We start from the raw sequence: 26,383 nt of genomic DNA, 5'->3' as shown, positions 1-26,383 counted from the left end.
AAAGCGGGTGCTCTGGGTCAGAATGCGGGCGTGCACAGGCACAGATTACAGCAGAAATATCAACTTCACTAAAGTGGTCTTTTAAAAACGTAGAGTGGGGTCTTACTAGTCACTATGGCACTTTAAGGGGGCAAGAGGGACAAAACCACTTCAAATGCATTTAATCCTTGATCTCTGGGCGCGATAGCATCAAGCCTGGCAGGCTTCTAGGTGCTTATCCCTTGTTCCAGTGAGCATCGAGATTAGCCAAGTCGGTGGCTACAGTTGGTGTTCAGGCTGCTTGAGGCAATTGCTTCCAACTGTTTGAGTCTGTCTAAAGACAGGTTGAGACAATTGCTTCTAGTGCATTCAGTTGTATTGTTGGCTTCTATGAGTTAAGTCAGCATTGAGAAAGACCAAGACAATTGCTTCCAGCGGATGGAGGTGCATCGAGACGGGCAAGTCAAAGGCTTACACTGGGTCAAGTCAGTGTCAATATGGATCAAAGACTGATTGAAACTGAGTGAGTGTGAAAGGCAGCTCTGGTTGAATAAAGCAGCTTGAAAAAAAGCAAATTGAGGTGGTGGATCCAGATTGAAATTGGATCAAAGCAGACGAACAGTCCCAGAGCTGAATCTTTACTTCCACTGGCTGATATGGACCCCATCCAGCATCTCCATGGGCAAGGGAGGTGCTTTGATCTCCACTTCCCAGCCAGTAATGACTTTTTAGACATTACTTACAAAGTTATGTCACCTCCAGTGAGCAGGTTTCTTGGTACCAGTGGTCTCAGCTGTGGTAGGCCTTGTCCAGCCAGCAGATCACCTCAAATGTTCCTCTGTGGGAAAAGCATTGCCCTTTTCTTGAAGGTATTTGTCTTCTCAGCTATAGAAGAGGAATTTGGAGCATACTGTACTGTAGTAGTCCAAAGATGAATGAATGGGCATTTCACCCCCTTAAATAGGTAATCTTGTCTAGTGGTTTGGTTTTCTTGAGGATAGAAGAATTGATTTGGACCCTTTTGAGAGAACAGACCTTTACAAAGCTCTCTGCCAGAGGTGAAGACAGGCATTCCAAGACAGAGGTAAGCTCTGCTCCATGCTCATCCCCAAGGAACATTTGGGATGACCTGCTGTTGGACCAAGACCTGCACTCTCTGGTAGCTACACCACTATGCAGGCTACTCACTGAAGGTGAAGGCCTGCTTCAGGTGTGAGCTAGACTCTCTGGACTTGTAGTGAAGAGAAAAAGGACTAACCCTGTCCCTGAGCCCCTCGATTGGGTCTCAAAGCACCAGAAGAAGCTAAGCAGCTGGAGTCCTGTGTTCTGCATCTTCATACCATCCTCACTCTTGAGTTGACCAAGTTAGAACACCTTCGAACCATCAGTTCTTTCTTGCTCAGTTTTGCATTCTCTATGTACTCCTTTAAAGCATTGTTGTGCATTCATCTAATCAGCTTGATGCTGATTCCTACCAGCAGAGCACAACACCCGTTTGACTCGAACATCAGTTTGCCACTGCAGACAGCTTCAAACTGCTACCTTTTTGACAATGCATCAAACTACCAAGGTCACAGATTTGAACCACTACAGACCTCGAGTTGAACTGCTGGAAGCATTCTGTCACTCATCAACTTAACTGATGATAACTATCGCCTCAAGCCCATTCAACATTTGGACTGACCCTGGTGGGATCACTGAACTGCACCACCAAATGCTGCCTCCAGACACAGAGAGCTCAGCTTTGAACTAACTCAGTGTCAACTATCCACCTGACCAGCATGATTTGCCACCTCCGAACATGATTTCACCGTCAATGGCAGCATTGTGAAGCCTGGTTCAGCATCCTCAAACTGCAACAAAAGCATATAATGGTACATGTGTGAGATCTAGAACCCAAGGTCCACTTCTGGGATTCTAACGACTGAAAAGCCACCCTTTTGCACCTTCTTCTATGAAGACATATCCTTGTAACTGATATAGTTATGATTTCTTGCTGTTCACCCTGCTACATTGCTCAGAGTGCTTGCTACATCTACAGTCTGCATTCTCTAAGATATTTTTACACGGGTTGGTTTTTGCTCCTTTTTTATAGTAAGTCATATTGTGTTTTGGGTCGTTTAATGAACGTATATATATTTGGACAGAGCTGTGATTGATTAATTCTTTATTTCTGTCTGTTCTATTGCTGTTTGGGGTGCTGCTATGACATTCACACCGCTGCTAAGAGTATAGCCTGCCCTCGGACTACATTACCATAAAAGGAGAAGGAGGTAAATGTCTTGACTGAGCCTGTTTTACCCTGATCACAGGTGGTTTGTAGTAGGGTGAGGGATGAGTAGGCATTTTAGCCCCCTTTCATCCTTCTACCCCAGCAAAACAGTACTCATTTCATCACAGTCCAGGATTTGGAAGTATCTCACAGACCTGCATACATTCTCGCTGTGTGTAAGATGTTGAGTAGTAGGTGAAAGTTATACTAACCACAATTTCCTTTCATGCTACTCACTTGATCTCTGTGAATCAGACAATCAGCACTTTTTTATGTGAGAGGTGTGACTGAGTCAGTGGAATGCCATGGACAAGGGGGGGATATGGACCCCACCCAACCCAGATGTGCATGCAGCCTTTAGGGGTATATGAAAGAGGAAAACCTACCCCAGAGTCAGGGTAGGGGAGTCGAGAGAACCCAGTCCCTGCCACACCTTGAGTATCCACTGTATATGTCTGCTTGTACCGCTGTCCCTTCCACCATGCCCGCAAGTACCTTTTGTGCCAGAGTTCTCTATTATCATTTTCAGGACAGTAACTCTCAGATCACACCTGTGTGTAACCAAGAAAAGCCTAACCGGAACCATGGGAATGGAATCAAGAGCAGAAATGGAATGGACTAGGATTTTTCTTGCCAAACAGAAATGAGACCCCCAACCCTTGACCTCCTACCAACCCCAGATGGGCCCCAGGAAAATTGTGGCGCAACAGAAAATTAACTAAGAGTTAGAAGCAATTGCAGGAGAGTAGGAGAAATACAGAAATATTTCCAAAACTAAATTTTAAGCAAAGCTCACCAGCACATGAAGAAAGCCAAAAGAAAAATGAGCAGCTTTTGAACATGATGAAGAAGGGGCTAATATATTATTTGAAGTCGTCCAGTGATTTCTTAGCCAGCGGTTTGCTAAAAGGAGCATATGACCAGGAGGACCAATGGGAGACATGAGGAGTGATGGAAATGTGAAGGCTTGGCTATTAAAGCCCAGCCAGCACAGAGGAGATTGAAAGGTGTTCAGGTGAGTTCAGGTTGAGCCATGGTGGATCAAGAGACCAGGTGGAGGACAGACGGTGGAGTGGTGTTTTCAGGAGACTGTGACACTGTTCTGAGAGGATGCAGATAAGGTATTGTCTGTAGGAGAGAACAGTATTAGTCGATTGTAGTGTGGTGAGGAGGTGGTAAATGATGAGCGAAATAAAGACAAACGATAGAGCAAGTAATCCTCATGAAATAAGCAGGACACACGGAATGTTGCATGATTGTATTGCAAGACTGCAGACATGACTGTGAGATGATTAACAGCATGCCTATCTATTTGCAACAGGCACACAATCCACGGACAGGAACCGGGCTGGACCATCTAAATCTGGGACAGCAGCTGTATCCCAACTTGGAAGGCCACACCCCTTGCCAGCAGGCACAGGCAACAGGGAAGGGCTACCGGCCCATCTCAGCCACGATCAGAACTATTGTCTCCATCACCATCAGCACCATCATCACCATCATCACCTCGGCCAATAACACCAATGCCACTTCCACCCACCACTGCAAGTAACACACCAGCGGTGTGTGGGGAGGGTGGGTGTTTGAGGATTTGGGATCCATGGTGTGGCCCCTTCGCGGTGTATGGCTGCCCACTTCGTGTGGCATCTCCTCATCACCTGCATACTACTCCTCTCCAATGCCTCCTGTTCCCTCTGGTGGTTTTCCAGCCCCTGCAGCTCTAGTTTGTCTGTAGCAGCTCCATGTCCATGTACATTGTGATGAGTGGCAGCATGGTTGTGTGGGAAAGTGTTCATGGGGAAGGTATGGCCCTTTTCTACTCTTCCTGGGTGCAAGTGTGTGGTATGGTGCACCTGTGGACTCATTTCCATAACCTTTGTGCATTTTCTGTCAGCTAGGTATCTCTGCCTTGATTTTGGTGGTATTACTGACTGAACTAGCTGGTATTAACGGTGAATCCAAACTCATATTATTCCAGTAAAACGGGTATGCTGGTAGTACCGGTGCTTGTTTAAGGTCCATTCAGAAGTTCGGTTGCCGGTATTTCCAGCGCTGGTATTTCTGGAACTGGGGATACCAGCGCCAGTAATACCAGCAAGAGTCTTTCCACCAACTCGTACTTGGCCGCAACGGTAAAAGTGAGGGTAAATGGAATTTACTGCACTGCTGCTGAGATGTCCCTGAATGTGTGCATGATTTTCTTTACTGGTTAACCCAACTTTTCCCTGATGAGTCTCCATTAAAACATTCTGCCGAGATGTAAATCCTACATGTACCCCTGAGAGGGATCTCTCAAAGTTTGGGGTGCACAAAAAGTCTAATATTTCATCGGCACGCCTCAATGTACATTGTGTGGGTTCCAGTAGTTGATTGATTTTGATTGATTTTGTCCATTTATAAGGCGCATACCCCATGGGGACCTGGCAGGAAACTGCATCTGGGCGCAGACGTTCATTAAACACAAGTAATACAGAAAATGAAGAACTTGCTAAAGCATAGTTTACAGGAACAGGTAGGTCTTCAATTGTTTCCTGGACATGCTCAATGACTGATATTGTCGTAAGCTATCTGGAAGTGATTTCCGTGTTCGGGGGCCAATACAGAAAAAATACCCATCACCCCATGTAGAGGTTCTGGCAGAGGGAACCACCAGTAAACATTGTCCAACAGATCGTAACATTCGGTTGGGGCAATAGGTAGAAATCTTGGATGATAAATAAACTGGGGCCAAATCATGAACACTCCTAAAGACAATGCATAGGATGTTAAACACAATCCTTTGTTCTACCGGGAGCCATTGAAGGTTCCTTTGAAAGGGAGGGATGGTGGTTTTTCTAGGTAGATTGAAAATCAATTGGGCCGCTGTATTTTGGGCTACTTGCAGGCTCTGAAGTTGATTAGTGGCAGACTATTTTGTTAGTGATTTTAGGGCAAAGTCTGCTATGTCCCAAGTGGGGGTTCAATAACAGAAACCTCTGTATAATTTCTATTGGTGAGCCCAGAAGGCTAACATTTGCTCTCAGGATAGTAAGAGGAACACAGATGTTGCCCTGCCTGACAATGGCACTTTCCTCACTTGAAGAGCATGGGCTATACGGCCAAGAATAGATGTTCCCTTAAAGGTTCATTAGCTTCAGAATTACATTAGCTAGGCTATAAAAGAATATAAATTAAACATTTATGTTCATGCCAACTACATCAGGTGGTAACTAGATTTCCACCGTCTATGGCTTTGAAATTTGCCAAGGTTCAAGAAACGTGCATGCTAGTGTGTCACCCAAAATAAATGGGCAGGTTTCTCCATCAGCATGACATCACTGTGCAAAGACGAAAGGCCTATGGAGTGGGGACACAAATCCTTCCAAGAAACATCATGCAAATACAGAAAATAAGCTGGCCTAATTATTTGTGCAACAACACACAACTCACATGCTAAAAACAGAACCCGCAGGGATGCCAGGAAGTTTCCTGGTACCTAAAATGGTCATGTGGTTGGGCGATCTGCTAACATGCAGCTGCAAGTCAAATTAACCCCATGAGCTGAAGATTAACGACACATTTACCATTAAAGTCTCTTGAATGCTGAACATCTTTCAGAAGACCTTTAGGCTCAGTGGCAGTTTGGATAAGAAATCTGACCATACAGATGGACTAATGCATTGCAGATGGGTGACAAGAGACGTCAGAAAGACATTAATTCCAAGGAGTGAGCTGCAGCTTGACATTTTAACCACAGAAAGAGAACATGTGGCGAGTTGATCAGAAAAGATACATTTGTGATGCAGTGTTCTGCACATGATAAACATGATACAGATGACATGATGGTGATACATGCAAGGCATGTGAAATGTATAATATCAAATGTATCACCATCATGTCATCTGCGCAATTATCACTGTCCAGAGGCAGGCAATATGGCAAGAAAATAATTGATAGTGCCATCATTCATGTGGGTCGTAAGTTAAGAGATAGGTCTCCTTAGTAGTTAATAAGATATATATATTTTAAAGTCCGCTAAGGATTGAATTTTATATTCTCTAAAAGAAATATGGCTTTAGTTCCCTGACAATATGTTCTACTAAGATGGAAATTCAAACAAAAATGATGAAATAAAGGGATGTGCAGTGAAGGGGAGAGCAATAGTTAACAATGGCATGCCCTTTGTTCTGGGCCAGAAAAAACAATCTTGATTGTCCCACTTGCCTTGTTGGAAGAGGCCACTCTTTTCTGAGCCTGCTTCTTTGGATCTACAGTTTCCTCGGCCTCCTATTTAACTGCCAGTGAAAGCAAGTTTAAAAATGTAAACTTACTTGCAGTGTGGATCCTAACGCTTAGAATGTGTTTCAAGAGCACAAGACCTCTCTCTGCCAGTATCCGCTCCCTGATGCACCTGCCTGCCTCTGGACAAGACTCTGCTTCTGGAATTGTGGCTCCTGCAGCCCCCCCATGGTGCCTGTCTGATTCACCACCACAGACTGTGGGCTGAGGGATCGCCCTGCCCAACCCCGCTATGCCAGCCGAGTCACGTGATATTTCACAGCCCCTTTTTAAAAAAGAAACTTACCATCTGCCCACTCTTTCTCTACCAGGCTCCGCTCCTGGCTGCACCTGCCCCCCTGTGGCCAAGTCTTTGTTGCTGGCGTTCTGCTTCCTACAGCCCGCACAGTGCCAGGCTGATACACCACTGCGGGCCCTGGGACGAGGGATCCATCCACCCACCCCCGCCATGCCAGCAGGATCATGTGATCCTTCACATTAACCCACTTCCATCCCTATTTCTTCCCTCTGCTTGGGCGTTCAATTCAAAGGGCAACCTTCTAAGGGCGTTGTCACTCCCTGTTTGCCCCTGTTTGAGCCTGATAATGTGCTCTATATCCATTATTAACCTACTTTACCTAACCTCTTTTCTTCTTTATCTGCTAGCCATCATGCCCTCTCCCATCGCAACTCGACTTTCCCCCTCGCATCTTTCCCCGTTCCTCTATCTCTATGCGCAACATCTGCAATCTCTTCTACCCCTCTGTTCTCACCAATTGCTCCCCCTATGTTAACCTTGACCTGCTTAATCTTTGTTTCGTCTGTAATACGTCCCATTCTGTTCTTCACCGTTTTTTCCTTTTAACCATGCATTTCATCTGTTTTGCTGAGACCTGGATCACCCCTGAGAATGCCTCCACTCCTGTCTCTTTCTTTGCTTCATCTACTAATATTTCCGGCAGACCCTGTTCCCTTGGTTGTGGTGGTGGTACAGGGATTCTCTATAATTTATCTTGGATTCTGATTTCTTCTCCTTCAGATCTTCCAAGTTTCTCGTCTTTTGAGTATCATCTCTCTTCTTTTCCTGTTTCTTTCCTTATGATATCAACCTCCTGGTTCTTCTACTGATTATGCTCACCATCTGGACTCCCTGCTTTCTTCACTTCTTCCTACCCCTTTACTGTTTTTCTTCTTGGTGACTTTAATCTTCCTCATCTTATTGCTTCTATGTAGTCTCCACCTCTCTCTCATTGATTCTTATCATTTAAGTATTCTTCCCTCCGGGGGGCGTTGTTGCGCACGGAAGAAAATGGACACTTCTGTGTAAGCTCTGGTGGGATCCGAGGCTGCGATTCTATCATAACATCTTAAAGACTCCGGTTCTCCAAATAATCAATACCGAACGTGTATGAAGGGCACCTGACAGAGCATACGAAGTTTGGAGGCGCAGGTGTAAAAGACTATTGAAATTTAAGACTGCTGGGATCCCACGCTCAGCACGGGTGAGATTCGGCATTGCACCGTGAGAAGAGGGGAGGAGCCTGGCTTGAAAATACTTGAGGTGCGGTAAGAGAGGAGGTGGCCTGCAGGCAGCTGGGGTTGAAGCGAGGGCGCTCCGACTCTCGTTGAGCACCTGCGATCCCCCGTTCAGACCTCGAACTGACAGCGGAAAGTGCCCTGCAGCAGACAGGACACATGAGAGCGAAAGGAGAGGAGGTGAGGAGAGGCGCCGCGCCTGTGGTGCCCGGGACGCCGAGCGGCACTCGGCCGCGTCCGGGATCGGGGCCGGTGGGGTGCTCTGGTCAGGGGGACGTGGTGGGTGACTGCTGGACTGGAGGTGCTCCCCCCTTGGCCCCCCACGGGCCCGGGAGTCGGACGCCGTAGCGGGGGGTTGAGACGGCCCTTGCCCCACTCCCTCTCCTCTGCTGAAGCTCGGTCTTCCACGAGGCCCTGCAACGGGCGCTTCAACCGCCGAGACGGGGACTCGACTTGCACATTACCCCCACTATAAGACAGATAGACGCTGGTGTGGGGGGCTGAGCTGGGCCTCCCGTGTCTGGCACACACCAGAAAGAGTAAGCAATGTGATGACACACAGCCATGAAAACTGGGTTGTTCCAGACCACGATGGGCACGCGTGGAGGAAGATTTTACCACAATTATTAGTGGCCTCCAAACAGGCGTGAGGAGAACATCGGGGACAATAAAACCCCATTTCAGCCGGGAAATAAGGCTATAATATCCAGCGAACGAGGTTCTGACGGGCAACACCAGAGGGAGCAGTCCCCCATCCACAGGAATTAAAGACCGGCTGGATGCACAGACACACCGCAAGGACTATAACCTTTCAATCCTACCCAGCAAGAAAAGCAGTGTGAACTAATTGGTGGGACAGTCATTGAGAAGAGATAAAAACCCACACCGCAATTGATAGACACACGCCTGATACGTATATAGTGTGAGAGTACATTCAAACGAGGTAGACTAGCCCCTGGGCTGAGTCTCTGGTGGGTCAGGGCAGCACAGAGGCCGGTGGTGGCTGTGGAGATCGCCATGGACAACGACCCTAACGCAGTCAGCATCAATCCACGTGGATTTGCGGCATTGGAGACAAAGGCGAATCCCCCCTTGGAACACTAGAGAAAAAGAAACCTGTGTCGGATCATCTCCATACACGCCGACTGTGGCCTGCGTACGGATGGAGACCTCCGGGGTGGATCCCAGGGCTAACTCTCACTAAAGGAAAACGATGCCCAAAAACATTGGCTCTAGGAAGAGTAGAGGAACCATAGACAAATTTACAACGACTATACAGAGGATATAGATCCCCAGATGGAGAGGGAAGCCCCCACACAAGAACTGCAGACCCCTATCAGGTCGACGATGGACCCACAAGCAGTCTGGCCATGCAGAAAGGCTTCTCTGCATTAAATGAGAAACTGGATGGAATAATAGCAAATGTAGCGAGCATTAGAACGCAACTGGAAAAAACAACAACATGCATTACAGAAGCCGAGATGAGAATATCGACCACAGAAGATGAGCTTACAAATTTGAAAACCACGGTGGCCACAATGGCAATAGACTTAGGGACTGTGAAGGCCAAGTATGAAGACTTAGAGGCGAGGTCCAGGCGCAATAACATTCGCATAGTGGGGGTGCCGGAGGAAGCAATAAAGGGATCGATGGAGGAAGCAATAGAAGAACTCTTGCACACCCTCTTAGGGGACCCGGGCTGGTCACCGATGTTTGCTGTGGAGCGGGCGCACAGATCACTCGCCCCAAAACCAAAGCCCAGGGCATACCCTAGGCCAATAATAGCTCAACCGATGAATTATAGGGATAGAGACCTGATCCTGAGAGCGGCCAGAGAGAAACAAGAGTTACGATGGGAGGCGAACACCATACGTATATTCCCAGACTTTACACTCGCAATGCAACAAGAAAGGAAACTATTCACAGGGTTCAAGAAACTGTTGCGCGAGAGATGTGTGCAATATGCCATGCTCTACCCGGCAAGACTCAAGATTCAACACCAGAATAAAGTGTATTTCTTTACGTTCCCAGAGGAGGCAGCAAGCTTTATCGAAACACATATCCCAGTCCCGGCGAGGCAGCCAAGCGAAGAGGAGAACTTGTGAATACCTGCTGTTATGTAATAGTAAACACGTTCATGATATACAATTGATGTGCAAATACTCCGAATTTCTCTGAAGAGGTTCATAAGAGGGACAATTATTCTTTCTCTACAATTAGATGATAATTATTACCCCACAAATGTTAATATAAGTTAGAGCAACGTAACAGAACCGGACGCACCATAAAACCCCAATGTTGGTACGGGCCTTGGTGACCACCACAGTTTCCCCCATTGCAGGTGCATGGACAATTGTTGGGGGGGTGGGTGGAAAATTGTAAGCACGGTTGAAGTTAGGGGAACTGTGAGGGTAGGGGGGGACGGGAGTTGGGACTGTTGAGATTCAATTATGGGAAGAACGGTAATAAAATAAAAAGCACACGGGAACTACGCACAATGACTGTTACAAACACAACCGAAACACACTGGCACACACAGGATACCATACTATTCATAGATAGTGGATAACGTGGGACCAGATTACATTAAAATATTAAGTTGGAATGTTCGGGGTTTGGGATCCAGACTTAAGAAAAGAAAGATCCTGGCAAGCATTAATAGACAGAGCCCCAAGATAATATTTTTACAGGAAACGTACATAGGACCCCAGCATAATGGCCCACTGATACCGAAATGAGGAGAGCACCAATATGTTACTAAATATTCCAAACGAGCGAGGGGAGTGGCGATCTTAATACACAAATCCTTATCGTTTATATGCAGGAAGACAGAATGCGACACTGAAGGGAGATATGTTCTAATCCATGGCACTCTCTGTGATAAAGAGATACTCCTACTTAACGTGTATGGCCCAAATGTAGACGACCCCGAATTCTACTCCCAGATATTTCAAAAGATAGCAAACTACCCCACTGCCCATCTGATTTGTGGTAGGGATTATAATACCATTCTAGATGTACACTGAGATCCCACGTCAACACAAACCAGAACATTAACCAAGGCAGCGCAGACAATACTTGTGAATATGGCAGATCTAAATCTAAAGGATGCATGGAGGACATTAAACCCATTTAAGCGAGAATATACATTCTACTCCTCCGTGCATGACATGCATTCTAGAATTGACCTATGGTTGGTAGACAATGAGGTCCTGTCTTGGGTTACTGAATCCCTTATACATCCTAGGACGTACTCAGATCACTCCCCAATACAACTAACGCTGCGGATCCCCGGGAGGGTGGTGAACAGACCTCCATGGAGGTTTAAACCTGCTGCATTACAGGATCTGGTCTATAAAAATGCGATGACTCAACCATACACAATTTCTTTGAAATAAACAAAAACTCTGTTAATAGTTAGGCCACCTTATGGCAAGCTTTTAAGTTCTGCATCAGAGGCCACTCAATATCTACGGAGAGTGGAATTCTCAAAGACATTAGGAGCAGACTGGGGAGGTTGGAAACACAATTAAGTGCATTACAATCCCAGTATGCACACACTCCCTCATTACAGCTCAGTTCTGAAATAAAGACCAAACTAGAGGAATACACCGAGGCAGCGGATCAAGAGATCCGATATGTCGACAAACCTATTGCGTCGCGCCGGTATGGGGAGGGTGAACGCCCAGGAAAACTGCTGGCCAGAGCAGTAAGAGGGGAAATAGGTCCATCAACCATACCCTGCATACGTTTGCAGGATGGTACGGTAACCACCGAATGAGACAAGGTGGAAGAGAAATTCTATATGTTTTACAATAAACTGTACTCCCCACAATGCAGCGTTATGGAAGGCAAGATTCAACATTATCTCTCTCAGATCCCAACAACACTTTTATCGGACGACACCAGAGAAACACTAGAAACCCTGATCACAGAAACCGAAATAATGGAAGCGATCAAGGCACGTCCCAATGGAAAAGCCCCGGGATCGGATGGCTTCGGAGCAGAATTCTATAAAGAATTTATCCAGGAGCTGACCCCTAGGTTATACGCAGTATGGGAAGAGGCCATAAATAAGGGGTACTCCCTGAAACCACTAGGGAAGCAGTGATTACGCTTCTGCTTAAACCGGAGAAACCCCATGAAGATTGTGGCTCGTATATGCCCTTGTCGTTAATAAACACTGATGCGAAGATCTTTGCAAAGATTATAGCAACTAGACTTACACTATTAATGCCCCATATGGTACATGATGACCAAGCAGGGTTTGTTAATGGTAGATCTACAGCCGTGAATATTAGAAAATGCCCCAAAATCCTGGCTACGGTCCCCCCGAAACACAGGCGGTAGCGGTATCACTGGATATGCGCAAAGCATTTGATACGGTTTCGTGGCCCTTCTTATTCGGAGTACTGAGGAATTATGGATTTGGCCCTAACTTTATAAAATGGATACAAATATTATACACATGTCCCCATGCCAAGATTAGAATCAACTGACTCTTAACAAACAAGTTAGAACTACGTGGAGGAACCCGACAGGGTTGCCCACTATCACCTTTATTGTTCGCCCTAGTGATAGAACCCCTGGCAGATATACTTAGGTCACGATACAGCTCTTATGGCCTATTGCTAGAAGGCAGTCCACTAATAATAACTCTATATTCAGATGATATCTTGTTGTATCTTAAAAACCCAGAACGCACACTAGGCAGAGTTTTGACTGAGGTGGAGAGATTGGTGAATATTCAGGCCTACGGCTAAATCCCAATAAGTCAGAGTTATTCCCGCTGACAGAAAATACAAAGAAACCCCTAGATGTGCATGGCCTTATTTGGAATCCGACGCACATTCAGTACCTGGGGGCCTACATTGCCAGGACGCCCCAACCCTCACGAGCCCTGAACTATAGCGCACTGGCGGTTGCATTATGCACTAAGATAAAGTGTTGGAGTGCACTTCCAATCTCAATGTGATACTCAAAATGATAATACTATCGAAACTATTTTATCTATTCAGCACAGTACCGGTCTGGCCCGGGCGAGCCCTGTTCACGAAGATGGGCAGCGCCTGCACCAAGTTTGTTAGGGGTGGACATCCGAGACTCCGCTGGAAAAACTAACTGCCACTTACCTGAGGGGCGGGTTGATGGCACCAGACCTGGAATCATATTCCCTCGTGGCACAGGCACAGCATGTGGCACAATGGGCTACACAATTCCTTAACCCAGGGATTCCACCGCCTGCCCAGAAAGAGCGAGAAGCAACTGCACTATTACACAAGCTGTCTAGACCAGCCCCCAAACACTATAACACCATGGATCCTACTAAGGTAACAACCACAGCATGGGCGAAAATAGCATATATATTTGCTACAAACAAACTATATCACCCGAGTATGCCTCTTTGGGGAGATCCACAAACGCCATTCAATTTAGATGGGGAGGTGGCCAGGCACTGGAGCTCTCGGGGCGTAACCCAATGGGGACAGCTTTTTATAGATAAGTGCTTTGTTCAGTGGGAAGATATAAAAGACGTATTGGGAAACACAAGTAAACATAAACAGCAATATTTGTGTGTGAGTAACGCTATGCGTAAGGAACAACCCACATTCCCAGCCGAACCAGAGATAAATATGGGGCTTGGATACATGTTTACCGGGGCAACATAGAAAATCACAGCCTCGGCAATGTATAAAATTATAATGCAGACACACCCAGCAGATATCCACACGGCCAGGACCAAATGGGAACTCGACCTGGGAAAACAAATTGAGGAAAGGGAATGGTCTCAAATAGGTGAACTGACTAAACGGGTCTCATGCAATTCTAGGTACAAACTAATCCATTATAAAATAATAAATAGGACATACTACACCCCTGAAAAACTCAAACAGATTTACCCAGATAACCCGGGAACATGCCCGAGGTGTAACGAAGAGGGTGCAGATATATACCACATGCTCTGGTCATGTATAAAGCTAAAAGACTACTGGGATGGGGTATGTAAAGCATTAAATGAGATGGCAGATCAACCGGTGGAATGGTCCCCGCGGTTATGTATACTGGGGAGATTAATCCGATATGGAGGAAATTGTTAAATGTAAGCCTACTGATAGCCAAGAGGGCAATATTGATGAGGTGGAAGAGTGCAATCCCCCCAACCAAGAACGATTGGGACAGGGATATGTTATGGACTAATGATATGGAAGAACTGTATATAGACACGGTGCTACCCCCATCCAAACCCAGACATATATGGGCAAGATACAAACAATACTTATCAGACAAAGCCAAAAATATAGGTGTGGAGCCAGAGGAAGATAACTGTGCATGATGCAAAACAATGTGTTAATGTGAAGTATATATATATGTGTGTGTGCTATACCTGTGTGCAATAATAAATAAAGAGTAAAAAAAAAAAGTATTCTTCCCTCCCACCGATCCGGCCTTGTCTTCACCTTATTTTCTCTTCACATCCTTCAGCTGGAACGTTCCTTCACTACCTATCATATCCACTCATCTGATCAACTTTTACTCTCCCTTTCACTCTCCTTCCCTTTACTACCCCATCTCATTTCCAACACCCACTTTCAGTCATCAGAACCGTTGTTCCTTCAACTCTTCTACTTTTCTATCGTATCTCTACTCTTCCCCCTATTCCTGTCTTCCCTTCTCCTTCTCTGGATGATGCTGCAAACTCCCTTCATGCATCTCTTTCCTCTACTCTAGATTCTAGTCACCCCTCATGCCCTTTCTCCTCTTCCTGCCACCTCCCCCAGACTTGCCTCACTCCTGCTCTCACCTTCCTCTGTTCTAGCCTCTGCAAAGCTCAACAGGGTTTGAAAAAGTCTAGTCCCCGTCTGACTTTTCTGCTCTCTCCTCTCTCTTCTTTTCCTATGACCAAGCTTTGCTCATTGCCAAAAAAGACTACCTCTCAGAACTCACAATCTCCCTTTCCCACTACCCCTTCCATCTCTTCCAGCTCACCGATCTCTCCCCTCAACCTTTTGAACTTGCTCTTCTCTCATCTCTTTCATACTCTCGCTTTCCTAACTACTTCCAAAGTTGTCGCAGTTGGCTACTTTTTCCCTTCTACTGTCTCCCTTCCCCACTCTTCTCCCACGTTGCTGCCGTCTCACTCTTATCTTCCTTTACACTTCCCTCTGACCTTGATACCCATGCTCTTCCTGTAGACATCCATCAAACTGCTTCCCCTTCTGGCCCTCTCCCCTATGCACTATTTTCACAAATCTATCCTCACCTCCTTCCTTATCTCACTTCCCTTTTCAACTATTCTCTTGCTAATTCTTGCCTTCCATTCCTATTCAAACATGCACACATTCTTGCGATTTTGAAAAAAAAACCTCTCTTAATCCTTCTATACCAGCTTATTTAGCCCTCTTTCTCTTTTTCCTGTTTTGTCTAAACTCTATATACTCACAGAATTCTACCTATCTCAACCTTTACTCCCTTCCGACACCACTTCAATTTGGGTTTGGTCCCTTGAACTCTACTGAGACTGCTCTTCTACATATTTCCAACTCTCTTCTCAATGATCGGCACTCTAAGCTTTCCTCTGCTCTCATTCTCCTCAATCTTTCTGCAGCATTTGATAATGTCGACCACTCACTTCTTCTTTCAACCCTCTCTTCCCCTTGGCTTTTCTGGATCTGTTCTCAAGTGGTTCTATCCCTATCTTGAAAACTGCTCCTATTCTGTTACCTGGAATGGCCAAACCTATCTCTCTTGTCCCCACCTCTCTGAGGTCCCCTAAGGGTCTTTCCTAGGCCAGCAACTTTTCTCTCTCTACAACATCTCACTTTCTGACCGCAGTCCCATCTTGGATGTCGCCACACTTCCTCTATCTGAATGCCTCAAACACAGAGGTTCATTTCTACGCTGCTACCTCCATTCGCCGCCTCCCTCCTCCCTCTCTTTCCTTTCCCCTCTCCTTGCTCCGTTTCTTCTCATCTGCTGGAAACTTTGGTGTCCTTTTTTACCCCATTTCTCTCGTTCTCCCTCCACATTTCTTCTATTGCTCGTTCCTGCTGTTATGCCCTCTTCAACATTTGACGTGCCCGTCCTTACCTCTCTTTTCATGCTACTGAGCTTCTTCTTTCTTGCCTGATCTTTTTGCACATTGGCTATTGATCTGCTATACTTCTTGGCCGTCCTGCTCCTCACCTTACCACTATCTGTCTTTGATCTGTGAATAATGAACCAGTTCAATTTCTTTTTTCCCTCCCACCTCATTCTCCTATCTCTTCCTCTCTAAGTTCCTTATCTCTTCTGCCTTTTGAATCTCGTCTTCTCTTCCACTTTCTTTCCATTGTTTTTAAGGGTATCCATGGTCTTGCCCCTCTCTATCTCCATTAATCTCCCTTTACTCCCCCGCACATGCATTACACTCCCAGCAGCAATTCATTCTCTCTGTCCCCAAGCGCCCCTATGCGTCTTCACATTTTTGCTTTTTACTTTGCTTGCCCCCAAGCATTGGAACAACTCCCGTCCTCTATTTGTTGTTCTACCTCTCTACGTATCTCTCAAACTAAACTGAAGACCTACCTCCTATCTCAGCTCTCCAGTTAACTGCTATGTTTTTACCATTTTCTCTTTGAATGTTTGTCCATTTTGATGCGCCATTTTTCTCCGTTTTGTTTCTGTCCAGTACATTTGCTTTAAGCTCTATATAAATAAATAACACAGAGATGCTAAATGATCTCCATTGCGTTGCCTTGGCAGTGACCCAAACTGATCTACCAGAAGAAACACATTGGGCCTCATAAGTTTGGTGGTAGCCTTGCTGGTAAAAACGTCAGGCTACTGCCAAACTTGCAAAGATTTCCGGCACCCGTGAATGGTCAATTACCGGGTCATTACGGCCCTGATTGATCCGGTAATTGCCCATATGCAGGCGGTGGAATGAAACGCTCTGAAAGGTGCCGGTGCATCCTACATGCTCTGCTCGCGGGTGCCAGTACGCCCGCCAGGTCTGCAGGCACCCTAGAGCAGAACTTGTAGTTTGCCTGTCCGAGCACTACGGTACCGGAAAACCTAATGGTACGGTAGTTCCCAGACCGGCAAACTTGTAATGACCCGCATTGTCTATTAATAGTCTAGGATGTTCCACAATGACTGACTGTAGCACTGCCAGAGGCCAACACTCCAACCGAAGCCACAACTCCACCAGGTTGGAAACTAAAAACAGAAAGGAGGGAAAATAGGAAACAGGCCTTTCCCTGCTATACACCATGTTTCTGGAACAAGTTAACAGCTCAAATAAGACTGCTCACCCCCATCCTGCACTTTAGGAAGACCCGAGGACCATCCTCTTCAAAGAACATTTTGCTAATTGCTGATCACTCCGCTCAATCAATGTATTACCTTAGCCCACTGAAGAAGTGTTTGCTAGTTGATTATATGCCAACATCAAAGCTTGTCATCGTACCTTCACAGCAACATTTTTTTTTTTACAAAACTCATTAAAGGCCTTTCTATTCTGTCAACGGAACAATGGTCAAATTATTTTAACATTCACAAAGGGCAAATGGTGTTCATTTAAAAGACTTCCGAATGTTATCATTTAATTTATATCAAGGAATGTGGCTGAGAAAAATATTTGATTTGGGGAAAACATTCTTCCAATTTATGAGTTTTAAGTGCATATTCAAAACACCATACATCTCAAAATTATTTCGCACTGTGTAATATTCATAATCCTTAAACTTCACTGTTACATTATTATATTTTGTTTGGGCACTAAGCATCCTTGTGGATGAGCAGAAGTGGACCCTGTTCATCCAACTTGCAGCAAATATGCTTTAAAGGTACCAAATAGCTATTTCAGGTTTGGAGTTTTGTTAATTCTGTATCAAAATTGGTTCTCGACTCAATGTCATACAATAAACAAAATGTATATGCGCAATAAGCAGGCATGCTCTCCTAGACAAATATGCATAATATGGAGCCATGTGTTTACCTTGCATGCAAAGTTCATTTGTATAAATAGATGTATTATTAGATAGTAAACAGTCCCCACTGCTCGAAATGCATGCGGTGCTAACAAGGTCATTCCTGACAGGGCGCCTTAACTGAAATAGATAGCGTACCTACAAATATTGCTAAACTATTTGGATTACGGCATGAGAGACATAGTTCTGTAGAATTTGAGATGAGCAATTTCGATCCCACCTATTAGGGTTACATCATTCGCACACATTAGCCTTGAAAAAGACTGAGGGTCAAAACACGTGTTAGCTGTTTTAATGCAAGATGAACTACTAGCCAATAAACTCATTAATCAAGAGCAATACGAATTTGGAATACTCCTTTCAAAACTTACTTTGCAACTGCATTCTTGTATACAACGGTTACTGATCTTAGACTTAATATTGATTTTCATGTAGAGGCTAACTGCAATATATTTTTCTATGGTTCAGGGTTTGCCACAGACCACTGGCACGCAGGTGGCCTGTTCTTGTAAACACAGTTTCAGGGGAACCGGACACAGAAAACCCTCTTTCCATTTAAAACTCTTCTAAAACAAAGATCAAAATCACAACCCAGTGCAGTCAAACTCAGTACTGAACATCTCCCTGTGCCATGCAGAAGCAGGAGCACCAGCCAACCCTACCCCCCAGAAAGGGCTTCCCTGCTCTGGCTTAATGTGCGGTACACAGAATCCAGGTTAGGTCCCTCTGTATCATTCACCAAATCCTCCATCTACAGGGCCCCTCATTCCTAATCCAAAACTTCAAGTGCTGCTCTCTTACCAGAACTCTTCTCTGATCCACCAATAACTCCTTATATATTTCACAGCATTGCAACCCTGGGCTGATGTCAGCACGTCCCTCTAATCTGGGACTCCCTCCCCCAGACCAGGAGGAACATTGGCAACCTCAATTCCTACTGCAAGGTTAATAAGACCTTTCTTCTTACCCAGAAGGTCGACTTGCTGATACATGTTGCCACATGTGACACCTAGCTCCAAGAGCCCACATCAGTGAAATATGCCTGTGCTCTACAATTCTGAACATACTTTTCAAACAAACAAATCTGAGAACTTGCAGAGATGTTCGACTTGCTCAGCTGATATTTGTGGGTGCTTGCTTTTGCAATAAAGAATACCTTGTTACTATTAGCAATCCGGGGTCCAACCCATACACTACTTTGTGTTCTGGACGATTAGTAAGGGGTCGGGCAAGAGTCAGCAGACAATAATTCCTATCGTTTTTGCAGATTCAAAGGATGATGAGAACAATTGCCTGACACTACATCCACCAAGCGAAAGTGTTGTGTTTCTTATTAATTACGTTGGCGAAGCCAGTTTACAATGCATGCAATCTTTAAAAAGCATCTTTTTTAAATGACTTGAACAGAAATAAACAGACGTGTTCCCACTTGGATTGTGTAGAAATTGAAGGTTGGCTTGCTATCAACCGCACCAGAGTTTTTTTCTTACCTTATTTATTTGTCGTTTTTCCCATAGCTTTATTTATACATTATTGTAGCTCAATCCCACGCATTCTAAGTTATATCTCCAGAACCTATTTACATATTCCCTCATCAGACATTGCTCTCTGCTTACCGGATCATCGCTGCTGGTGGAAAAACCAGCCTCTACGCGCCAGACCTCGCGCTCGCTTCCTGGAGGAGGCGGAGCACCCCTGCGCTCACGTGACAGGTCACGTGTCCCTTCTGCCGGCTCAAAGAGGAGCACAACCTGGCCGAGTGGCGCATATTCCCTCATCAGACATTGCTCTCTGCTTACCGGATCATCGCTGCTGGTGGAAAAACCAGCCTCTACGCGCCAGACCTCGCGCTCGCTTCCTGGAGGAGGCGGAGCGCCCCTGCGCTCACGTGACAGGTCACGTGTCTCTTCTGCCGGCTCAAAGAGGAGCACAACCCACCCTTGCGGCGTTAAGCCCGACAGGGTAAAGGGCGCCGGCTGTTGTGCGGCTGTTTGGCGCAGTGGGGCTTGCAGAAACATTGCTAGCTTGCTTGACACCGATCAGAAAATGACTGCTCAATCAAGTCACGGTGGACCCGTCTTAAGGCGTAAAACCATTCAGCAGCGCCGGATGCAAAACCCTTGGACTGCCCTCAAGCCTGACGGCTCGCCCTCTGCACTCAAGAAACCAAAGGTAAGCGAAACAAGTTGTTTGCTTTCATCTACTGCCTTTAATGACCTGCAAGTAGCCCCACTAGCTGCTATGAACAATCTTGCACCTCTTAACACTTTTGAAGTTACAATCTCTGGTACCGAGTTAACCTCACTATCCTCAGCTGTACGAGAGCAAATAGCCATGACGACGGCCACGTCCGGATTGGCGGACACGAATCTCTCGCTGCTTAGCACACAGGTTATTCCATCTGACATTTCCGCTGAGTTTCCTGTAAAGTCAGGAGAAATACTAGATGCTGTTGCGACAACTACAATAGATAACGGCCTGATTGGCCATCAAGAAGAGCCAGCGGAAGTCTCTAAACTTTCAGTCCACTTAGAAGCCACTCACAGCACAAAATTCCAACCTCAAATGCGTCTACTCTCCTTAAAAGACTTACCCCCGATTTCCCGCTTACCATCGACTGTATCTCCTCCTCTGACAAAAACACTTACAGAGCCGTCGTTACTAACCGCCGAGACTGCTGACAAATTTTTCTCACCATTTGACTTCACTGACGCCGAATTAATGGAAGCTTCTCAATGTGACGAGGACACTGAGCCACAAAACAATTCCTCGAATACCGGAGTTGAAACTGAAAAAGAATTGGATGCTGTCCTTGATAAGCGGCAGGTGACCATATTAGCTGAACCCACTCCTACTCCGGCGCATACAGACCCAGACGCTACCCAGCCTCAAATAAATCACGAGAAAAGGAGCACTTTGCACCATCCAATTGCAAATGTTCACCGGTCACTGAGCATATCAACCTGTCACCTAGAGCCAACAGCCTCGTTGCAAACACCTAAAAAACAGCAAATTACTATAAATAAAAATGACATGCAACAAAACATGATGCGACTAGATGACACCCTCTCCATTTTGTCAAAAAACAGACCAAACTCGCGTTCAACGCTCTACGTTGAAAGAGCAGGGTGCGACCTTACAGTATCAACGCTGCAAACACTGAGTTTGAAGCCATACGCATCTCAAACCGGAAAGAAACAAGCCAGCACGCCAATAGCTCCATCTGCTTGCACAAACTCAGTACCTTTACCAAAAGAGAACATCTGTGCTGCACCAGAAAACTCTTCTTCATGTAGCGACCTGCAGTCAGAGACATTAAATAACACACGCTCTTCTATTGAAGAAAATTCAAGAGTCAAATCTAAACCTAGTCTCTCCTCTGCCGCTGCCATGCAAATCTACAACAATGTTTTAGCAGCTTCCTCAACAGCCCTTCTTCCCTTTTTAAAAATGTACGAATCCCTTCACGAGTCCTTTAAAGATCAGACTGCGCTCATTATAAATATAAAAACCAAGATGGAAAAATTTGAAGCAGTCAACGAGGCCCTACAGACGCAACTGACTCACGATGCCGAACAAACATTAAGATGGCAAGAGCGGCTGAGTGATCTCGCCGCACGTCACCATTGTCAAAATGACTCTTTAATGGACGGGCTACTGGACGCAGTAAAATGGATGAGGCACACAACAGACAATGGTAAAGTTTCAAACTCTGGTGCCCCATGGTGCTGTCCTGGGCCTCACTTGACAACTACTAGCGTGTCACCAGAGGTCGCCACCGTGAACAAGGATTCGCCATTGCAACTCACGGAATTGAATAACATAAGGAACAAAAAATCGCACTCGACAATCAAGCTTCCAGCAGTGGCCGACATTTTAGTAGTGGTGTCATCACAATCCACAAAAGGAGTTGTAGAACCATCACCCTTGAACGGAAAGTTCGCAGACAACTTTCAAAAACCAGTTGCCGATCAGGCGGATGAACCGACACCTCTAAGACCTCAAACTGCAAAAGGAGTAGTTGCAATTCAAAATGTCTCGTTTGGAATCTTTTCTGGTCCCGCCAAATCAATACAAGTCAAGAAAGCAAAGAATTCTACTCAAAAAGGAACACAAAATGTTAGCAAAAAGACGAATATTAGCACAAATAAACCTCTCCTGAAAAGGTCACGTTCTAACGGCGCAAAGAAATTTATAAGAAATCTGACAACCCCTCCACGCCCTGTTGCCACCAAAACAAGTGCCCTGAAATCCAGATTGGAAAAACCGCAAGACAAGTACATCTCCACCAATGATTTAGATCGCTTACCAATTCTATCTGTTAAGCGTAGACGTGAAGAGTCAATCCTCTCAGAGGACTTGTCTTCAAACACTTCAATCGACCTATGCGACCTCTCTACTTATTCAATTGACGACGAAGATTGTTTAGCAACTGTAGTCAGTTTGGCTGACGAATGTCCGCGGCCACGGCGCGATCCTCATGGCGACCAAGCGGCGCGGAATTCATCTAAACATTCGTTCAAGCCTCAGGAATCCACAAGTCCTAAGGATAAACAAAAAGAAAGACCCTCGTCATCGTCCAATACGGCACAGCACCCGAAACCTTCAATAAAGTCAACATCAAAAGTAGTTGAGTCTCCTGCTTCAAAGCTTAATCCGAAGCAAACTGCAGCTCACTCAATCAAAAACGCTCAACCCAAGACCAACTCAAATAATCGAGTACCTGGACAATCTAATTCACGATGGTGGAAATTGGAACTAGAAAACATCCTTGAAGAAAAAAACGATGTAAATCTGAATCGTGCCAATATAATGAAGCTGCTGCACTATATCCCAGCTCTACGTATCATATCATCTGACGACATAGCGATCGCAGAATACAAATCAGAACGTAGAACTGATTGGGTCATTCTTCATATGAAATCTAGACACGTAGCAAAACCACTGCTCGATGCCAAAGATGACCTACTATTTTATGGATTCGATCTAACGATATGTGACGAGCAGTCTTCATCCAATACTGTCAACTCAAATTCTTCCAAAACCACCGGCCGCAATATGTCAATATGGAAACAGCTCAGAGAGCAGCCTTCGCTCTCATCCAACATGTACAACCGGAACAAGCGCGATTAGGATAACGTCGGGTCAAATTGTATGACCCCATTGTTAACCTCATGGAATACAAGAGGATTCACACATTTGTTTCAACCAGCATCAGCGGCAGATCTAAGAAGCCCAATAATTTGCCTGCAAGAAACTTGGCTCCATGATTTACCTGTCTGTGATGGATATTCCGTGGCCCTAAATGTTGCGGGGAAAAATCAATTTGGCAGACCATTTTCAGGGCTACTCACGCTACTAAAAAACACATTCGAGTGGGCCGTGATCGACAGTTCAAACCCAAACTTGTTCGTGCAAGCCATAACCCTAGAATCAACATGTGAAGCCCACTTTAAAAAGAAAAAACATCTTCTGATAATAAACACTTACTGGAACCCCGCAATAATTTCAGAACTTGAGTACTTAGCATCAATCATGGCGCAAATAGATGCCAGTTTTGTGCAGTTTGACGACCCTTTCTTCCTGATCTGCGGAGACCTAAACTATTCTTGGTTCAATCAAGACAAAACATGCATCTCTCGGAATCAGTTTAAAAATCTTTCTGACCCTGCCGATCGCGGTCACAAATGGGAATATGAATTAAGTTTGCGACATTGCACAATGCTGAACGGCTGTACCACAGGCGACATTCCAGCAGCAGACACCTGGCATAGAGGTCAACTAAGTAAAACCTTAGACTATATCTGGGTGTCTGACAGTTTACACCGACACATTTCCATGCTGACCATAATAAAATCGGCCAAGAGGGTATTTTGGGAGCTGAAAAACAAAACTACCCAGCCAAGATACAAAACATCCCTAACTACAAACACTGCGCAAAACCGACTAAAGATAAACAGCCGTCAGATTGACATCCTGACCGCTGACTTTTGTCACGATAATAAGCTGGGCAACGCGAATAACTACGCGCCGTTGTTGTTGCAATTTTCTTCATGTTCAAATAGGCATAACATCAAAGTGACAAAAAATAAACATTCTTTCAGTGAAGAACTATCTGAAGCCAAGAAGTCGCTAAAAAAGGACATTCGGCGGTTGAAGAAACTAGCAGATGGAAATGCACATGAACAAATTGCGAAGAGACGATCACGTTATCGAAACTGGCTAAAATCATTTAACTGCATTCGTGACCAAGATCAAGCAGAACAAATGCTGCGTGTAATAACACAAAAAGATAGCAAAAACATATGGGAACTAATTAACAACGGCCATTTAAGACAGACGTTTGCATTATCCAATGGTGTGTCTGCATCCTGTTGGGTAAAACACCACATGTCTGTATTTACATCTTTGGACGCTGTGGAAATTGGACCAACGCTGTCGGAAAGCCGCATCTGGCATACAAATGAATCTGTAGAAGATATCGAAATTGCTATTAGAAAGCTCAAGAATTCAAGGGCGGCGGGCCCGGACGGCATATCAAACCTAATGCTAAAAGCTAATAGCAAACAATGGGCAACTTTCATCAAAGCACTATTTGATAGAATAGCAGCAACACAAACTCTTCCGGCCTCATGGACTTCAGCAGTAATTGTTCCAGTGTTCAAAAAAGGCAGCCGCGAAGATCCGGCAAACTATCGCCCTATCGCGTTGCTTGATACTATGGGCAAAATATTTGCCACATTTTTACAAAAAAAACTTGCAAGTTGGGCTGACGAAGCAAATCTGATCGATGAAAGGCAAACTGGCTTCACAAAAGGAGTGGGAGTGGAATTAAACCTACTCCTTCTCAATCTGGTAAAGCTGGACGCACTGATCCACAAGAAAAGGTTGTTTCTTGCATTTGTTGACCTCAAACAGGCCTTCGACACCATTAACCGACAACTGTTATGGTCAAAACTCAAGGCCTGGGGTTGCCCACCACAACTACTGTCGCCCTTATTGGCACTTCATTCGAACACTACCATTCGTGTGCGCACGAATGCAGAGGGAGACTTAACAGACGAAATTGTAACAACAAAAGGTGTGAAACAGGGCTGCCTGTTAGCCGCATTACTATTCAAATTGTTCATCTCAGATCTTCCAGCAGCTTTGTCAGTAACAAGGTTGTTTCCACCGAAGGCGAATGGCAAACAGCTCAGCTGGTTATTCTATGCCGACGACATAGTCTTACTTGATTCCACCGAAATTGGCCTACAAAGACTTCTGACATCCTTACAAGTTTATGTAACTCAAAATCATCTGGCAATAAATGTTATGAAATCAAAAGTTATTGTCTTTGGCCAAAACACGCAGGCCAAGAAGCCAGTCTTCACCTGGAAAGTTAATAATGAAGCGCTAGAAAAAACCGCTGCAATTGGTTACCTTGGAGTGTTGTTCAACACCTCTATTAGAGAACAGAGTTGGACCCTTGATGTTCTATCCTGAATGAAGATTCTCGCTCAACAAGGATCAAAACTGCATGCTAAGTATGGAAAATTTACTCTGCATCCATTAATAATCTTTTACATGCAAAAGGTATCTCATTGGAAGCGAGGCAGGATGGAACATAAAAGCGGAATTTTGGACTCAAATTGAGGGGTTCTTTTGGCGAAAAGTTTTGAAATTACCCCGATGTCTCTCAATGGTTGCAATTAGATATGAACTGGGCCTTGAGTCGCTATATAATCTAGTGGTCTGGAAGTCGCTTTCAGCGCTTCGAAAAATGCGTCTATCAGCACCAGAAAAAGCATATGAGATCTTATCTGAACAGTCTAACGATCCATCAGCAGGCCTACTAAACAAATGGGAAGCAAAACTGAAGTCAATCCTACTCGACGCTAACATCAACATAGAATTGTTGTTGTCGACTCCGCAGATAGCGAAAAAAAAATGTAATCAATGGAATTGGATAACAAACATGAACAAACAAAATGCTCTTACTTCATCATTAGATCTGGGAGTCTCATCAAAGATTCTCGGAGATCTGCCAAGATACCTTGAGAAATTTCCCTCTAGACACCACAGAAATCAATTCCTAAGATTACGTCTAAATCTCTATAAAACTCGTGAGGTGCTGATGCAAAGGAAAGATCTGTCTACACCGAGTAATATCTGCCGGTTCTGTACGAAAGATGTGGAAACGAGCAAACATTTGATAATGGGGTGCCCAGCAATCGCTGCCCAACGCTCCTTGCATTTGGAACGTTTTGCACCCAAGAACGGAAATATGCAGGACTGGTGGAGTTACTTAATTTCAGGGACAAACACCCAACTAACCTGTGCCACCATTAATTTTATGGATTCGATTCTTCCTAACCTTGACGCGTTA

This window comes from Ambystoma mexicanum, chromosome 6p (assembly GCF_040938575.1).
Source record: "Ambystoma mexicanum isolate Mex_15411 chromosome 6p, UKY_AmexF1_1, whole genome shotgun sequence".
Taxonomy (NCBI): Eukaryota; Metazoa; Chordata; class Amphibia; order Caudata; family Ambystomatidae; genus Ambystoma; species Ambystoma mexicanum.
Note: the sequence above shows the minus strand (reverse complement) of the source record.